Genomic DNA, 14,005 nt, shown 5'->3' on the forward strand with positions numbered 1-14,005 from the left:
CGTTCACCCTATCTATACCGCCGGTGTCTAAACCCCACCGCTCCGCGGCGACTGTTTGTCCGACCAGCATTAGCGCTTTGCGGTTGCTCGCGAGCCGCTCTCTCTACGCGCGGTGTCGTTCCACGCACGTGTCCCACCAATGCTTGCTCCGCGGTATGGTATGGGCCGTACATACATCGGTGACGTAAACGGTCTCGAATACGCGTATAAACCGTGTCTACTTATAGTAGAGGGGCGCGCCACACACGTTGGAAAAACACACACGAGGGAGGGGAAAAGTAGGTGCGTTTATCTTTTCGTAAACGCAGTTGGAAATTCGTCGATGCTATTTATCATCAACTATACGATAATTGTTACACTGTTTATCTCGCGCGTCACGCGAGATAAATCTCGTAGAATTTTGATTTTCGAAACGTTAATCTTATTTACCCGCGTTGAGTCTGATCGATCTTTGTGTAATCTTGGTGTTAATGATCGATAGATTGAATTGATAATTATTTTGAAGCTTCCATGTCAATCTCTATTAACAATCTCAAATAATCGCGAATCAAAGTGGAGTGTTGATCTTTGACTTCGAAAGATCGATGCATCGGTGTGTTTGCGTATAAAACAGGCATATGGCGAACTCTCCTTTCCCATTCCCGAAGAATAGACGAACGAGATGGATGGACGAGAATCTGTGGGAAAATTTGGATCTTGGCTCGAGTCGCGTGTGTTTTCGCACGCGCGTTAAGCTCCTCGAAATTGATGCGCGCTGTACGCGGTGGACGCGCGCACTTGTGCGGTACACCTGTGAATTTATCGATATTAGTTGGAACACGGCCGGTACAGCTGGCGCTAACCAAATGAAACCGAAGCCGGACCATTATTCGGCCCGGCGGAAAGTTGGCGGAAATGGAGAGACGAGTGGAAAGACGTTTCTCCTTCTTCCCTTCTCCTGTTTTTTCCCCCCCATCTCTCCCCTCCGTACGTTAGACAAGCGACCGTTTGCCGCGCATCGTTTAACTCGGCGATGGTGGCAGTGGTGGGGGATGGGTGGTGGTGGGAGTAGGCGCAGCGAGATAACAGTTTGGCTTTAACGTTTGTATCCGGTCCGCTTTTAATTGGGCTTAATGCCGTAAACAGCGTGCGCGTTAATGAAAAGTACCTCGACGCGGCATTACTATTCGGTACATTAAGTCGCGAAATGAAATTCACAATCGATGACCACGCCGGGCCATCGGCGAAAGAGTAATAATGCATCTGCGATAAATATGTATACGAGTTTATCGTAATAATGAGTTCACCGATTCTCCTGGAACAGAGGAGCGGATAGGATGATGCGAGCGGACGCCGCGGCGGCGGTGGCTTGTCTCCGATACTCCACGTGTAACAGGGATGGAGGAAAGTGGGGGAGGGAGGAAGGGGGAAACAGAGAGAAGGAAAGCTGATATAACTGCGCGCGTATGTGCGTAGAGGGAGGAGTGGGTGGGGGAGAGGAGCGTGTGGCAGTGCCAGCGGAGGCAGCGACAGCGAAGGTAGGGGCGGCTAAAGTTGGTTATTTTATTGGAAATTTTGGAGCGAGTCCGCGCTCGAATTTGTGAATCGCAACTGTTCGATTGCTTTCAAAGGTAAATTAATATCGCGCCATGAACACGTGCCCATCCGATGCACTGATGAGCTTAATGAGAACGGAAGTAAAGAGCCGTGGTTAAATGTTACTTTGATCAGCAACTAATTGGACTCCCGGGCAAAACACTAGTAATTGTCGATGAGCTCGTAAAGCCATTCGACGAGCACAATTCGTCGAGCCCGATTTCGGTGCAACCTGTATCCGATAACTTGCGATATCATGCACGATGCGATTGATCTTTGCTGAATCTCGAGGCGATTCGTTCCATTTGAAGTCGACAGAACTCACAGAAGTCGATTCGCGTCCTTTTGGGGGAAAAAAAAGGGAAAAAGAAAGAATATATACGTACGTGCGATATTACGTATATTCTACAGTTTCTACGATAAACCAGTTCTCGCGGAGAGGAGTGTAGACGCTGCTCGCAACGTATCCGTCCAGTGGCAATAAAGGAAATCGAGGAATGAAAAGCCGTTTCGGTACATCTGCCGCTGCGTCGTCCATCACTTGCACAACGGGGCTAGCTAATACACGTATAATTACTCCCTTCTAAGATTTATTTTAACTAGCCCCTATATCTTCCTTCCTCCTAACGAGCGTGACTCCGATTTACCTCAAATCGCTCCCTCATCCCCCTTCTCTCTCTCTCCTACGGCCTCTAGCAACAAGAACTAACTAACACTTGTCCTCGAATGAAAAATAGGTAAATAGAAAATAAATTCTGTCTCCGCTATGCACATATATATCGATCGAACTATGGAAGAAATATCGCACAAGCGATAAACAAAAAAAGAGAGTTGATTGGGAATAATACTCGTGGCTCTTGACTCGATCGCCCCATTAACTCGTTCATCCAACGTCGCGGCGTTGTCTCACACCCCATAAGCCGGCAGTAAATCAGCTCTAGCCGCCCGTCTTACCTCCCCCACGTTCCCCCTAGGTTGGAAACGACGGCGGCAAACCCCGGAAACTCAAGCCAAACGTACAAACGTAGTGTAGCTGGGAGGAGGAGGGGGCGGTCGTGCCAACGATGCCGACAGTGTCGGTGTAAGATCGCACGCGAATCCATAATCGCTGTAAACCCAAGGACTTAGGCGGATGAAACCGCGGATCCTCTCTCTATCGCGTAAGCGCGCTGCTACACGTAACACGTAACACGTACACGTACACGGTTAAAGACGCTTCAAGGGTTGGCTTCATTCACCGGTGGCCTGGCAATCTGTATTAGCTTTCCCTGTGCACCCCGAAACGGCGGAGGACGGTACGTGGAGGGAAGGAGGGGAGAGTTGGTGGTCGCCTCTAGCCTAAATCTATATTTCTACCTCCCATAACCCGTATCTGTTCATCTGCTACCAGCGGAGCTCGTACCACTACCACCACGCACGCTAACGGTTCTGCTGGTCGTAGTGGAGAAACGGTTTCGCGCAACCTTTCCCCCCTCCTCCACCTCCTCCCATGGTGGTATCCCTCTTGTTCTATCGCGCTCCTCACCCGTCTCCCTCCCATCTTCCTCTCGTCCCCCTCCGCCCGACCTCCGACGTTTCGAACTCGCTTCCCGCCGACGACAAATCCTCGCGCGGTGTGCTCTCCTGCTAGAGAGGAGCTAGGAGGAGCGGCGCGACGGCGTACGAGCACATTTTCCTGAAATACGACGTCCCCGGGAGCATAAACGCCGTTACTATTCCCACAAGTTGTAACTGGTGTTAATTATTGACTTGATACGCGTGTACGTGTGTGTGTGTGCGCGCGCGTATGTGTTTACGCACATAGGGACGGCGGCGTACTGCACAACTGTGCTCGGCTGGCTCTGTGTACACGTTTACACGTGCACGGGAGTAAGGGGAGGGGGGAGAGGAAGGCAGACGCACGGGGAGTAGGAGGAGAGGGGAGTGGGGCAGAGAAGGGAGATACGGATAAGGTGTCTCTTCGTCGTTCGTATTACGAGACGAAAGCGAGGAAGGAATTGGAGGGAGGAGGGAAGGGAGAGGGTAACGAAAGGCGCGAATCCTATCCATATACCGTCGATATCCGATTAAAGTTTCGTTTTTATACACGATTAACGTATTATATGTATGGATGATGAAATCGGTACTCTCGGTTCAATTTCGATTCCAGTTTCTTCACGGGGTGGATGCGTATAGAAGATTCGTTGAGAAGGAATAGAATTGCAAAAAAGTATTTCTTTCATCTTTCTGATCTTGATCTTTTTAATATATTGTTATTTTTAAGTTGCTTTTTATTAAAAAGTTATTACAACGAAAATATTTGTTTCGATTAGGCTGGGTTAGTTTTAAGAAAGTCTAAATTCGATAGGAATTGTTGAACGAGTTGAGTGAGTTTTTTTTTAAATTTTGAATTTCATGAATTGGATTAATCTTAGAATTTTTGTTTATATTGGATTTCGATATAATGATCTTGAATATATATTAAAAAATTATCGAGATTGGATTTTCGATGGATATCGTAAATGATTTTTTTCGCTATGTGAACTGTGAACTGAGAAAATGATTCGGAAGTTAGTTCAAGGTGAACGCAAGAATTTATAGATATATAAGTTTTATTTAACAATATTCTGTTTATTATTTGAACAGAAAATGCAAATATATATTTTACGTATAATTTAATATTTTTTTCTTTGTTAATGTCAATAATAATTTTCTTATAATCTTGAATTACATTGTAAATCGTACTTGTAAATCGATTCTTTCGTTATATTCAGCGTGTTGCAATACATATTTTTATCACTTATGATATCGAATGATGTCAAAAAAATTGATCAAATATTTTTTATTCTTGATGAATACAGTGGAATCTCTGGTAATTTGAAAATCTATTATCCGATCGTTCTAATATTACTAATTACTTATTCGAACATTTTATTATTACATTATATTAATATTTATTCAAATTATCACAATGAACAAGAAGAAGACTGAAAATAAGATATACGAATGTAAAATAATGATGAAGATACACCGTGAAATATATTTTTCGAAAAATATTTGTCTTTTATACGCGAAAAATCTTTTGATCGATCATGTCTTTGTCATTACTATTATTACATAAAAAAACCATGCTATTAGTTCTTGAAATCTTGGATCGTTCTTTTTTTAAAATTCTTTTCTTTTCTTACATAGAAAATGGAAAACAACGTTTCCACGATTCGAAATCAACGACGTCGTGTTCGCTTTTAAATATACGGATAATCGATACGTTAAAAACGTCTTTCTTCGACGAACGCGGTGATTTCACAGAGGCGAGCGTAAAAAGCAACTCTCCGTCCGTCGTCGTTTCGATTTGTTCCCCGAAAGGAAAGTTCTAAGCAGGCGTATCGTGTATATGGAACAGCCCCGGTTACGCGTTTCGTACAATCGTAGGAAGCATCCGACTAAATTGAAAGTTCCGTCTGAGAGGGAAATACATTTGTAAATGAAACAGTCATGAACGTATGCCCTGGCAGCCTGCGGCTATTCAATCTAACCGGGGTACAAAGCTAATAGAAATTCTACGTCTCTCGCATAAAGGAAACCGTGAAATAAAATCGAATGTGTACCCCCTTGCACGGATTACCAATAAGTTGAGCGTCCGTTGGACGTTTCACCCAAGACCGGCATCTGCGAAATCAACTTTTGATTCTCGGCTTCTTTCCACGCCGTTTTTCCTCGCCAATAATCCAAAAACTCGAAAGTGGCTTGAAAATGTAACGCTGGCTTCGAAAATGATCGAAGTGATCACTCGAAGAATGAAATAACGAATGATTGACAATTGGATACGAATATAGAAATATCTTTATCTCTTGGTATATCTCAATAAATATAAGAATTAAACGAAAATGTATGAACGTGAATATTATAGAATTTATTAGGAACTTTTGATCGTTTTATTTTGCCTAAAATGAATAAATACAATTTGTAAAATTTATATTTATATAAGACAATGTTAAGATAAAATTATTTTGTTATCCAATAACGGCACATGTAAAAATATTTAATTTTCACGATGGGCTTATAATTGACACGATTCGTTTTTAAAATCTTCAAAAAATTTGAATCTTTACTTTTTCTTATTATCGTAATTAAAAACAAAAATATTTGAAATCTTTAACAATTGCTACAGCAAAATAAGTTTTAATCATATTATTTGAAGTATAATTATTCCTAAATCTATTAATAATATGTATAAGTTAAAACTTTGGTGTCTCATATTTCTATATTCGTATCTTTGTGTTCGAAACGTGTTAAACGAGATAAAGAGAAAGTGAAAAATAAGTACAAACATGCTGGACGATTCATTGTAAGAAGCCTAGATTTCGTTAATTCGAAACTTATCTAAAAGGATTGGAGCATACGGAAATATAATACAAAAGCAACGAATGATATGAGAAGAAAACAAAGATGGGGGGAAGGAGAGGGCGGGAGGGAATCTAAGTAGACGAAAGACGCGGTGCATCTAGGCTTGAGAAACGAGGGAGGAGAGACGAAAAGAGCAAGGAGAGTAACGTTTTCCTGGCCGTGACACTGCTACGACGACGCTTGGTTCCCGAGCATTTTACCCTCGCTGTCGGTGACATATTTCTTGATTTTCAGAACAATACGGCTATAAAGCAACGAAGGCGTGTAAGAGTTGCGTGGTCAGTAAAAAATATATTTATCTATTGTGTACGATGAATAGCGAAAAGTAACGAGATCAATCGCTTAATTCGAAATGGGTATCGTTTACTTAAATATCCGTGGATAGATGAGATTTTCAATTTCGCGAGAACAAGGTAACGTGATTCAGAACACTTGTCTGAAGAGGCTGATCGAAATATTTTCAATAGTGTTACTAGATAGCGAGATAAATATTTATAAAAAGGTAATAATCTGCGATTTCGATAATTTTTTAACGAAAATCAAATGTCAAGATCATTCTGAGTATCATTTGAAGATTTTATTTAATGGTCAACAGTTATTCGTCAAAAAGTTATTAACCTAACCTAATTTTTGCATCAAGCGAGTTGTTCGATAATTAAATAAATTTTTGATCAATATTAACTTGTGTTGATTCTGAGTTTAATTTCATCTCAATCAAAATTAGGTAAAAATTCATTTCACTGCTAGGTAATTTGATGAATTTAGACTATCAATTAAACCATCAATAAACTTGAATAAAACTAAAACTTATCTTAACCTAAACGTAAATTATTTCGAAGAAATATTTTTATTGATAACTTTTTAATGAACAACGATCGTCAATTAAAATTAGGATGATAACTTTAAGAACATATTAAAAAATTATCAAGATAGAAGCTGATACTTTTTTTTGTAAATGTTCTAACAATTCGCAGTCAGTAATGTGATAAAAAATGAAAAAATTGATTAATTGAAAAAAAATTCGAAACGATAAAATTTCTACTCGATTTAGAAAAATACGAAATCACGTCCGTTTTTCTGATCATTCTCCGTTGATAAAAACAATAAGAAGACCGTGTTGTTTAAACGATGTTGGATGTGAGAAAAGAGAAAGATCGGTAGAACGGAAAATATTGGCACGAGAGAAAAAGAGAGAGAAAGAGAGAAGCAAGAAAGGGAGAACGACAGACGTTTATTCCTGGCCAGACTGCGGACGATTCCAGCAATAAGAGGCTTCTGGTGGCGAAGGGATGAATCGGCGGGAGATGATTATTTCGTGGCTCACCGGGATTGAATCCGCGTTGAAGAGTGCTCGACATGGTGCGGTCAGGCCAGTCTTGCGAGAACGGAAGATCGTCGATTCGGTCTTTCATCGGACGCGTCTTTCCAATATCGTCTCCAACGGTGTTCCGATCAACAAACCGTTACCGCCATCACTGCCATTGACACTCTTTTGCCAGTCGTATTTGCTCAACGACGACTATGTCCATCTCGTGGACAAACTTTGAATTGTTTTTTCGCCGTATAATTGTATCGAGTCACGTGATACGATTTTTTACCGATAGAGACTACTTCATTTTTCAACGCAGAGTCGATAAAAAAGACAAGAAAAAAAATTGTGATGAATAATAATATGAGAAAATATTATAACGATCTCTGTTGCCCCACCGCTTAAAGTATCAGTATTATTAGGTGAATTTAATCGTAACGAGAAATCGTGTTCCCGCTCGTTGGCACGAAGCAGTCTGTAAGATCGAGAGACACGGTACGATTCTATTTAGCGGTGCGTCGTTTGACGGGGTTTATTGGGGGTGCAACAGGTCGGGTTAGAGTAGAGTGTGTTCTCTCACCACCATCATTAGTCAACGTCACCACCCGAGTCGCTATCTCTCTCTCTCTCTCTCTCTCTCCCTCCCATGTTTCTCACGCGCGCTTGTTACCTATCTTCTTCTTCGTCTGTACCTCTATCTACCTGGTTGACTGGCTGACTGGCTGGCTGGTTGGTTGGTTGACTGCTTATCTACCCTTTCCTGTATGTATCGCTGGCATATCATCAAGCATTAAATCGCTCAATACGTGTACACACCTATGTCGTATCGCTTTAAAAAAAAAACGTACACCTAATTATTTCTTACCCGTGTTTATTGAAAAAAAAAAAAAAACAAAATACAGTATATAAAACGACAAAAATATTTAGAGATATTTTTAAAATACGAAGCATCGTATACCGCGATTCGCGAAAGAAGAAGCGAGTATCGGAACAGTGTCGCTGTACTGGTGGAATCGTTAAGCTGTATCGCAAGCGTAGTCGCGCTTGAATACCGGTAACAAAACGAAGCAGCCGGCCTTTCCTTCGTGTCGGATCGCGTAATCCGGCAGGATCATCCCATTGTTGTTAGCCCGCGTGTGGATAGGAGCTTTGTAGTTTCACGAGCAGAAGCCACGTTGCTGCACCTTTTCCCTACCTTCCGCTATTTCCTCTTTCTCCCGTTCTACCGAGGCGGGGGGGAGGGGAGAGGCGGGAGAGGAGGAAGGGAGGGGCGTTCTCTCTGTCTCAGCAAGTATAAGCTCTTTCCAACAAATCCACCAGCTCGTTTAGTGCCGCACCAAGGATTAGCGGAAAAGCCTTCTTCTTGCGTCGCGTAACGCGCCTGACCGCGCTTACGGTGCACGGGTTGCAACGTGCGCACGTGCTCTTCTCTACCATGCGAGTATCGTTTCCTCTCCTCCCGCGTCTACATTCCGCAGTATATCTATTCGGTCAGTATAACTTTGGCGAGTTATACTTTGCCTCGTAGAGGGGATGGCGGAGCGACACGTGTAAGGGGAACACGCGACGATACGGGTTCGAGATGTCGAGTGCTAGTAACGCGCTTCAACTGACCACGAATCGAGCCGGCTACGGGAAGGTTGAAAGCCGCTGTCAACGTCTCTCAGTGGGCAGCGCTGTCTAGTTTGTAAACCTTGTTATCAACCACCGGCCATTAGGGGTCCAAGGCGACAAAATGCCGAGCAAAGTGCCATCTTTCCTAAACAATTACGGTTCACGTTGTCGATGATGCTAGGCGCGCGCGCGCCCCCTTACCTTCCTTACCCGCTTGCTTGAATTATCAACGTGGAGCGATTAACGACTCGAATCGTGCGTGTCAGAATAACGCTCCCTCCTTTCTTTCCTTTTTTTTCTTTTCACCTTTTTTTCGCACCCGTGGAAGGGGATTAAAAAGGCGTTTAAAAGAATGCCGATGTTAAAAGCACGAACGAGCCGCGTGCCGATTTAACGCGCGGGACACGGTGGAAAGTGTACGCGGCGAAGAAAAACCGAGAAAGCCTGTGTACCTCAACGAGAGAGATACGACGCATCGTTCAATCTTGTCGTTTCGCGGATCGATCCGAAATATCGACTCGATTCAGGCCATTCCCCCTTTCATCCGTATTTAGGAGTCGAATCGCGGAAGGATGACGAGCCGCTGTTGTTTTCGCATTAAAAAAAATTGGTAAAGTGGAAGTACAAATCATGGAACGAGTACCGGTTATTTGGAAATGTTGAACCGACTAAAAGAGAGGGGTATAAACGGGTGGCTGGTGGGATGGTGGGAGGAGGTGGGGCTGCCGGGGGGAAGAGGGAGAGGAGGGGGGAGGTGGAGGGAACGGCATTTGCCGTAACAAAATGCGAAGCGCTGCACGCGTTAATTCCCGTCCATAAAAGCCATCGACAAATCAAACCTTCGACGTGATTCACTGCTGGCATAAATACAACTAGATCAGCGTGTGTACGAGAAACGTGGTATGAGCGATGGGTCGACAGCCGTTTACCTCTTCCCCCGCTCTTTCACCGCTTCCTCCGTCTGTACCACCGCCGCCGCCGCCGCCGCCACCGCCGCCACTGCCGCCACCGCCGCCGCCACCACCGCCGCCGCCGCCACCACTGCTACCTCTACCGCTACTGCCGCCACTACCGTCACCACCTCCTCTTTCCTGCCTCCTGCCTCCAGCCAGCTGTCCGCTGCCCGGCCCGCCGCTACCCACTGCCCACTGCTCGCTGCTCATTGCCCGTTGTCCGCTGCTCGTTGCTCGCTCCTGCCACCCTCCACCCTTCCCCTTCGCCCCTTTTTACTCTCTTTCTCCACCACCACATCGCTGTTCCCTTTTTCCAAAGCGTACGCCGCCACCACTATTGCTACCAACCGCGAACGTGTTACGGCTGCCGCCAAACCGTTATGTCCCACTTTTGTATTTTTCTAGCCTCGTTATCGCTTCGAACATACGACCAACCTTTTCCCGATATTTTCTCCCTTTTTCTTCTCTCTCTCTCTCCTTCGTTCCTCTCCTAATGAATTTAATCGAAAGTCATTCGACTCTCTCTCTTCCCTCCCCATGTAAAGATTTCTCCCGTTCCGTCCGCAAATTTTTCCCAAGAGTTTTCAAAAAGGAGAAAGGAAAAAATTGAACGGGACACGTACTGCGATTCTTTACGATGCGTTTCGACGGCGGTTAGTGCCGCCGAAGGGAAATAAAATAATCGGATGTCGAACGTCAGTTTCGATCGAAAACTCGTGCAACAACCGTTCTGGCCACCGGTGACTGGCCATCGGCCGACAACCGACACCCGATACCGGACACCCGACCACCCCTCCGAACTGGACTGGTGCTGGTAGCCAGTATCCCAGAACGGTGCACCACCACCACCGCTCCCCTTGTCCCCCCCTCTACCTCTCGCGAATAGTTCGCCGGTATAATATGCGGCGTTGGAGATGATTTATAGGCGCGTGATATTTCTCGATACAATGGCAGCGTTGGTGGTGCTGGTTGCGGAGACAGTACGGAAAAGGTACGCAGGGGGGAGAGGTCGCGCGAGAGGATGCATCGAAGGTGGGGAGAGCGGAAAGAGAAAGGGTGGTTTCAAGCTGAGAAGTTGGCATTATACACGTCGTACTACGTGGAAACGAATGTCCGCGTTTCTTGCGGCTGTAGACTCTATCACGCCTCTCCATGCACAACCTCTCCGCTTCGAATCGTCAGGGAGGGTGTGTAACGGCGAAAGGGGGAGTCTGTTCACTTATCTCGCAGCCCGTAAATAATAAAAATATAGACATTACGCGACCGTATATCAAGCCGAGCGTGTTTGGTTCGTTTTACGTTTAAGATAAATTTCACGTGCCGCGACGTCGTCCTCCCGAACCTCGCCCGAGGGAACGAATTAGAAGAGAGAAACGAATGGAAAAACGAGCAATCTCGTTTCTTCCTCCTATGTACGCCGTTATTCCTTTCGCCCCGCGCGGTAATCGCCTCGCGTTTCACGCGCCCGAACACGAGAAGAATTCTGCGGGAGGAAGGAGGGGGGCGAGGTTCGAAATTGGAAACTTTCGATCGGTAATTACGGAGAAGAAACGGATGGAAAAATTATTTCCTGTATAATTAGCCAGTACACGAAATTAGGTAGCATTATTTCACGTGACATTCTCGTATAATTAGCATTATTAGGTCAAGAATACAATACGAAAGGAATCGAGGGGGATGATCCGTGTAAACATCTGAAAGAAATAATGCTACCTCAAGGAATATAATACGAGTATGCGTGGAGGAACTTCTCGTGTACACACTGTTACACGGTTAAAAGTGAAAATCGTCGAGATGTCCGCGCGCCCGTGAATGGTAATGGTAAAGGGAAAGGCATCGGCACTCCCAAGCCGCTTTATAAACTATTCCTGTTGTCTCCTTGGGTATTATTCCGAGTGGTGATTTATAGGCTCCATTAATTAACGGGAGCGCCTTTATTCGGACGAAAGGGATGGACCTATTGCTCACCGGTTAGACGCCAATTCAGTGCCATTGTTCTTGCGTCGTTTGCACACGTACGCACGCACACGAGCGCGGCCTCGGAAGCGGAGCGTACGACGAATACGACGATAATTTTTCGCCGGTGAAATAAAGTCGGGAAAAGCGCGAGGCGGCCGGAGAAAAGGGCCGGTTGAAGAGGGCAAAACGAAGGAAGGGGGAAGAATAGAGAAAGTCCGAAGTGGGCGTGCTCGCAAACACCGTCGAGAAATTATTTTTCCAACGGCGAAACACCGTCACCTTGTCCCCCTTCCCCTCTGTCCAGCCGAGCCAACGATCGAGAGGCTCGCCGCGAGGGGCTCACTCCTCACTCCCCAACCTCCTCCTGTCCGTCATCGTGTTTCGTTATTCCAAACACGGTTGTTTTAGGTAGAGGAAATCAGACGATGCCTAGGTGGATCAGTAACAGCTGTGTCCTTGAAAATAATAAGAGCAAAAAGTTGAAGGAGATATAATTAACGACTTTTTAACGAATTCTTGCTCAAAATCCGATTTATTCGTACCCCAAATTGATGCTAAGAATTAAAGAGAAGTTCCATTAAAATCGATCGTAAAACAAATTTCGTTACTTTGTACTTTTTCAATCCGATTGAATTAATTTCACCAACATTTTTAATTGGCTCGAACGAGGCATTACTCCCTCATAAAGGGTAACTTTGCTAATAGTCGACGATCTCTTTTCCCAACAATTCCAATCCCATTGATCGAGGAGATAGATCGAGATCGAGGGGTTGGAAAGTTTGCGCGAGTACGAGCGCCGCTTGTCTTTAACGCGGCCCGGCCACGATGCCGAGATAGCGCTATCTCGTAACTCGTCCATCATTTTTCCGTCAACGGGTGTTGCACGCGCCCCACGTATCAGCCGATATAATGATAGCTCGGTGAAATTTTCCGCGCATTATTCGAGACGTAACACGTGCTCGTTGTAGCGCGTAATTCGTCCGGATCGGTGGTTGACAGGTGACAGGTGTGACGCGGGTCAGCGCGTGACATCTGTCAACTGTGAATGTTTCAAGCGACGACGGTGACGTCCGTGCCGCGCTGAATGCAGGCTGACGTTGTTATCGCGTTCACGCTACCGGTCGATCTAATGAGCTTGGACGCGCGAGAGGGGACGGCCGAGAAGAAAAATTTTTTCGAGTCGAGGATCGTAAAATTCGTCGTGACGAAGGGGCCGTCGAACGAGAGAGAAGGCGAAGATGAAGAAGAACACGGGTTTGTATTTACATGTACGTACGCACGATTGGATTCGAATATAAATACCTTTCGACGATTCGAGGCTGCGACGAGTCGCAAAGGACGTAGAAGGACTTGGCAGAGTTTCGTAGAGTCGCGCCCATGCAGTATAGAGGCATGTAGACTAGATCGCGAGGCGTGAATAGAAAGAGCGTGGAAAGGCAGGTGGAAGGAGGGGCGAAGGGGTGAATCGAAAGAGAGGCGAAGAGTGGGAGCAGGGGGAGGGGAGGCGAAAGAACGAGAGAGTCGTTATTTGTCACGGTAAGCGGCCTTTCTCGCAGTATTATTTCCCGCAAAGTGTTATTAACTGCTCTCATATTTCGCCTTTTTCTCTACCGGCCGCTTGTTTCTCTTTTTTTTTCCCCCCCTCCTTCTCTTCCTCCTCCTCCTCCTCCCGCTCCCCTCCTTCTCGTCCTGTCCCGCTGCTCCCTTTTTTTGTTTTTAATCGTTAATAGCACCCGTTCATTTCGGCGCTTAACCACGGCTGTCACACGTAGTTATTTAGCTGAAATATCAGCGGTAGAAACATTATGGTTTTCAACGAATGCGAAAACAGAAAGGTTGCACGGGCATGGAAAACGGGCCGGGATAAAACGCAAGATAAAACGTAGAATAACTCTATTCCACGTATATAGGACGTGTACAGGGGAACAACCGCTTCATTTTCGAATATACACGGTTCGATTTTTTCTTCTTTTTTTTTTTCCCTTTTTTTTACACTTTTATATTTGGGAATTTTTATCAGCGATCTCGAAAGATGGGCGATCGAAAAAGAAGGGGACGGAGATAAATTCGAATCGATACACATACACTTTCCATAATCGCGAAGGAGGTGTAGGGTAGAAGCAGGTTCGTGCGAGGGGAGTGAAAGAAGAGAGAGAGAGAGAGGAAGGTAAGCTGATAAAGCGAAAAGAGAGGTGGTTTCTGGCTACGG

At 45.2% G+C, this 14,005-nt stretch overlaps 1 protein-coding gene across 2 annotated transcripts in view; it reads left to right on the forward strand.

The window, feature by feature from the left end:
* Positions 1 to 14,005, forward strand: part of LOC107997153 (zinc finger protein 37) — a 202,813-nt gene that overhangs the window by 21,313 nt on the left and 167,495 nt on the right. The window lies entirely within an intron of this gene.

Source organism: Apis cerana, linkage group LG13 (assembly GCF_029169275.1).
Source record: "Apis cerana isolate GH-2021 linkage group LG13, AcerK_1.0, whole genome shotgun sequence".
In the NCBI taxonomy this organism is placed as follows: Eukaryota; Metazoa; Arthropoda; class Insecta; order Hymenoptera; family Apidae; genus Apis; species Apis cerana.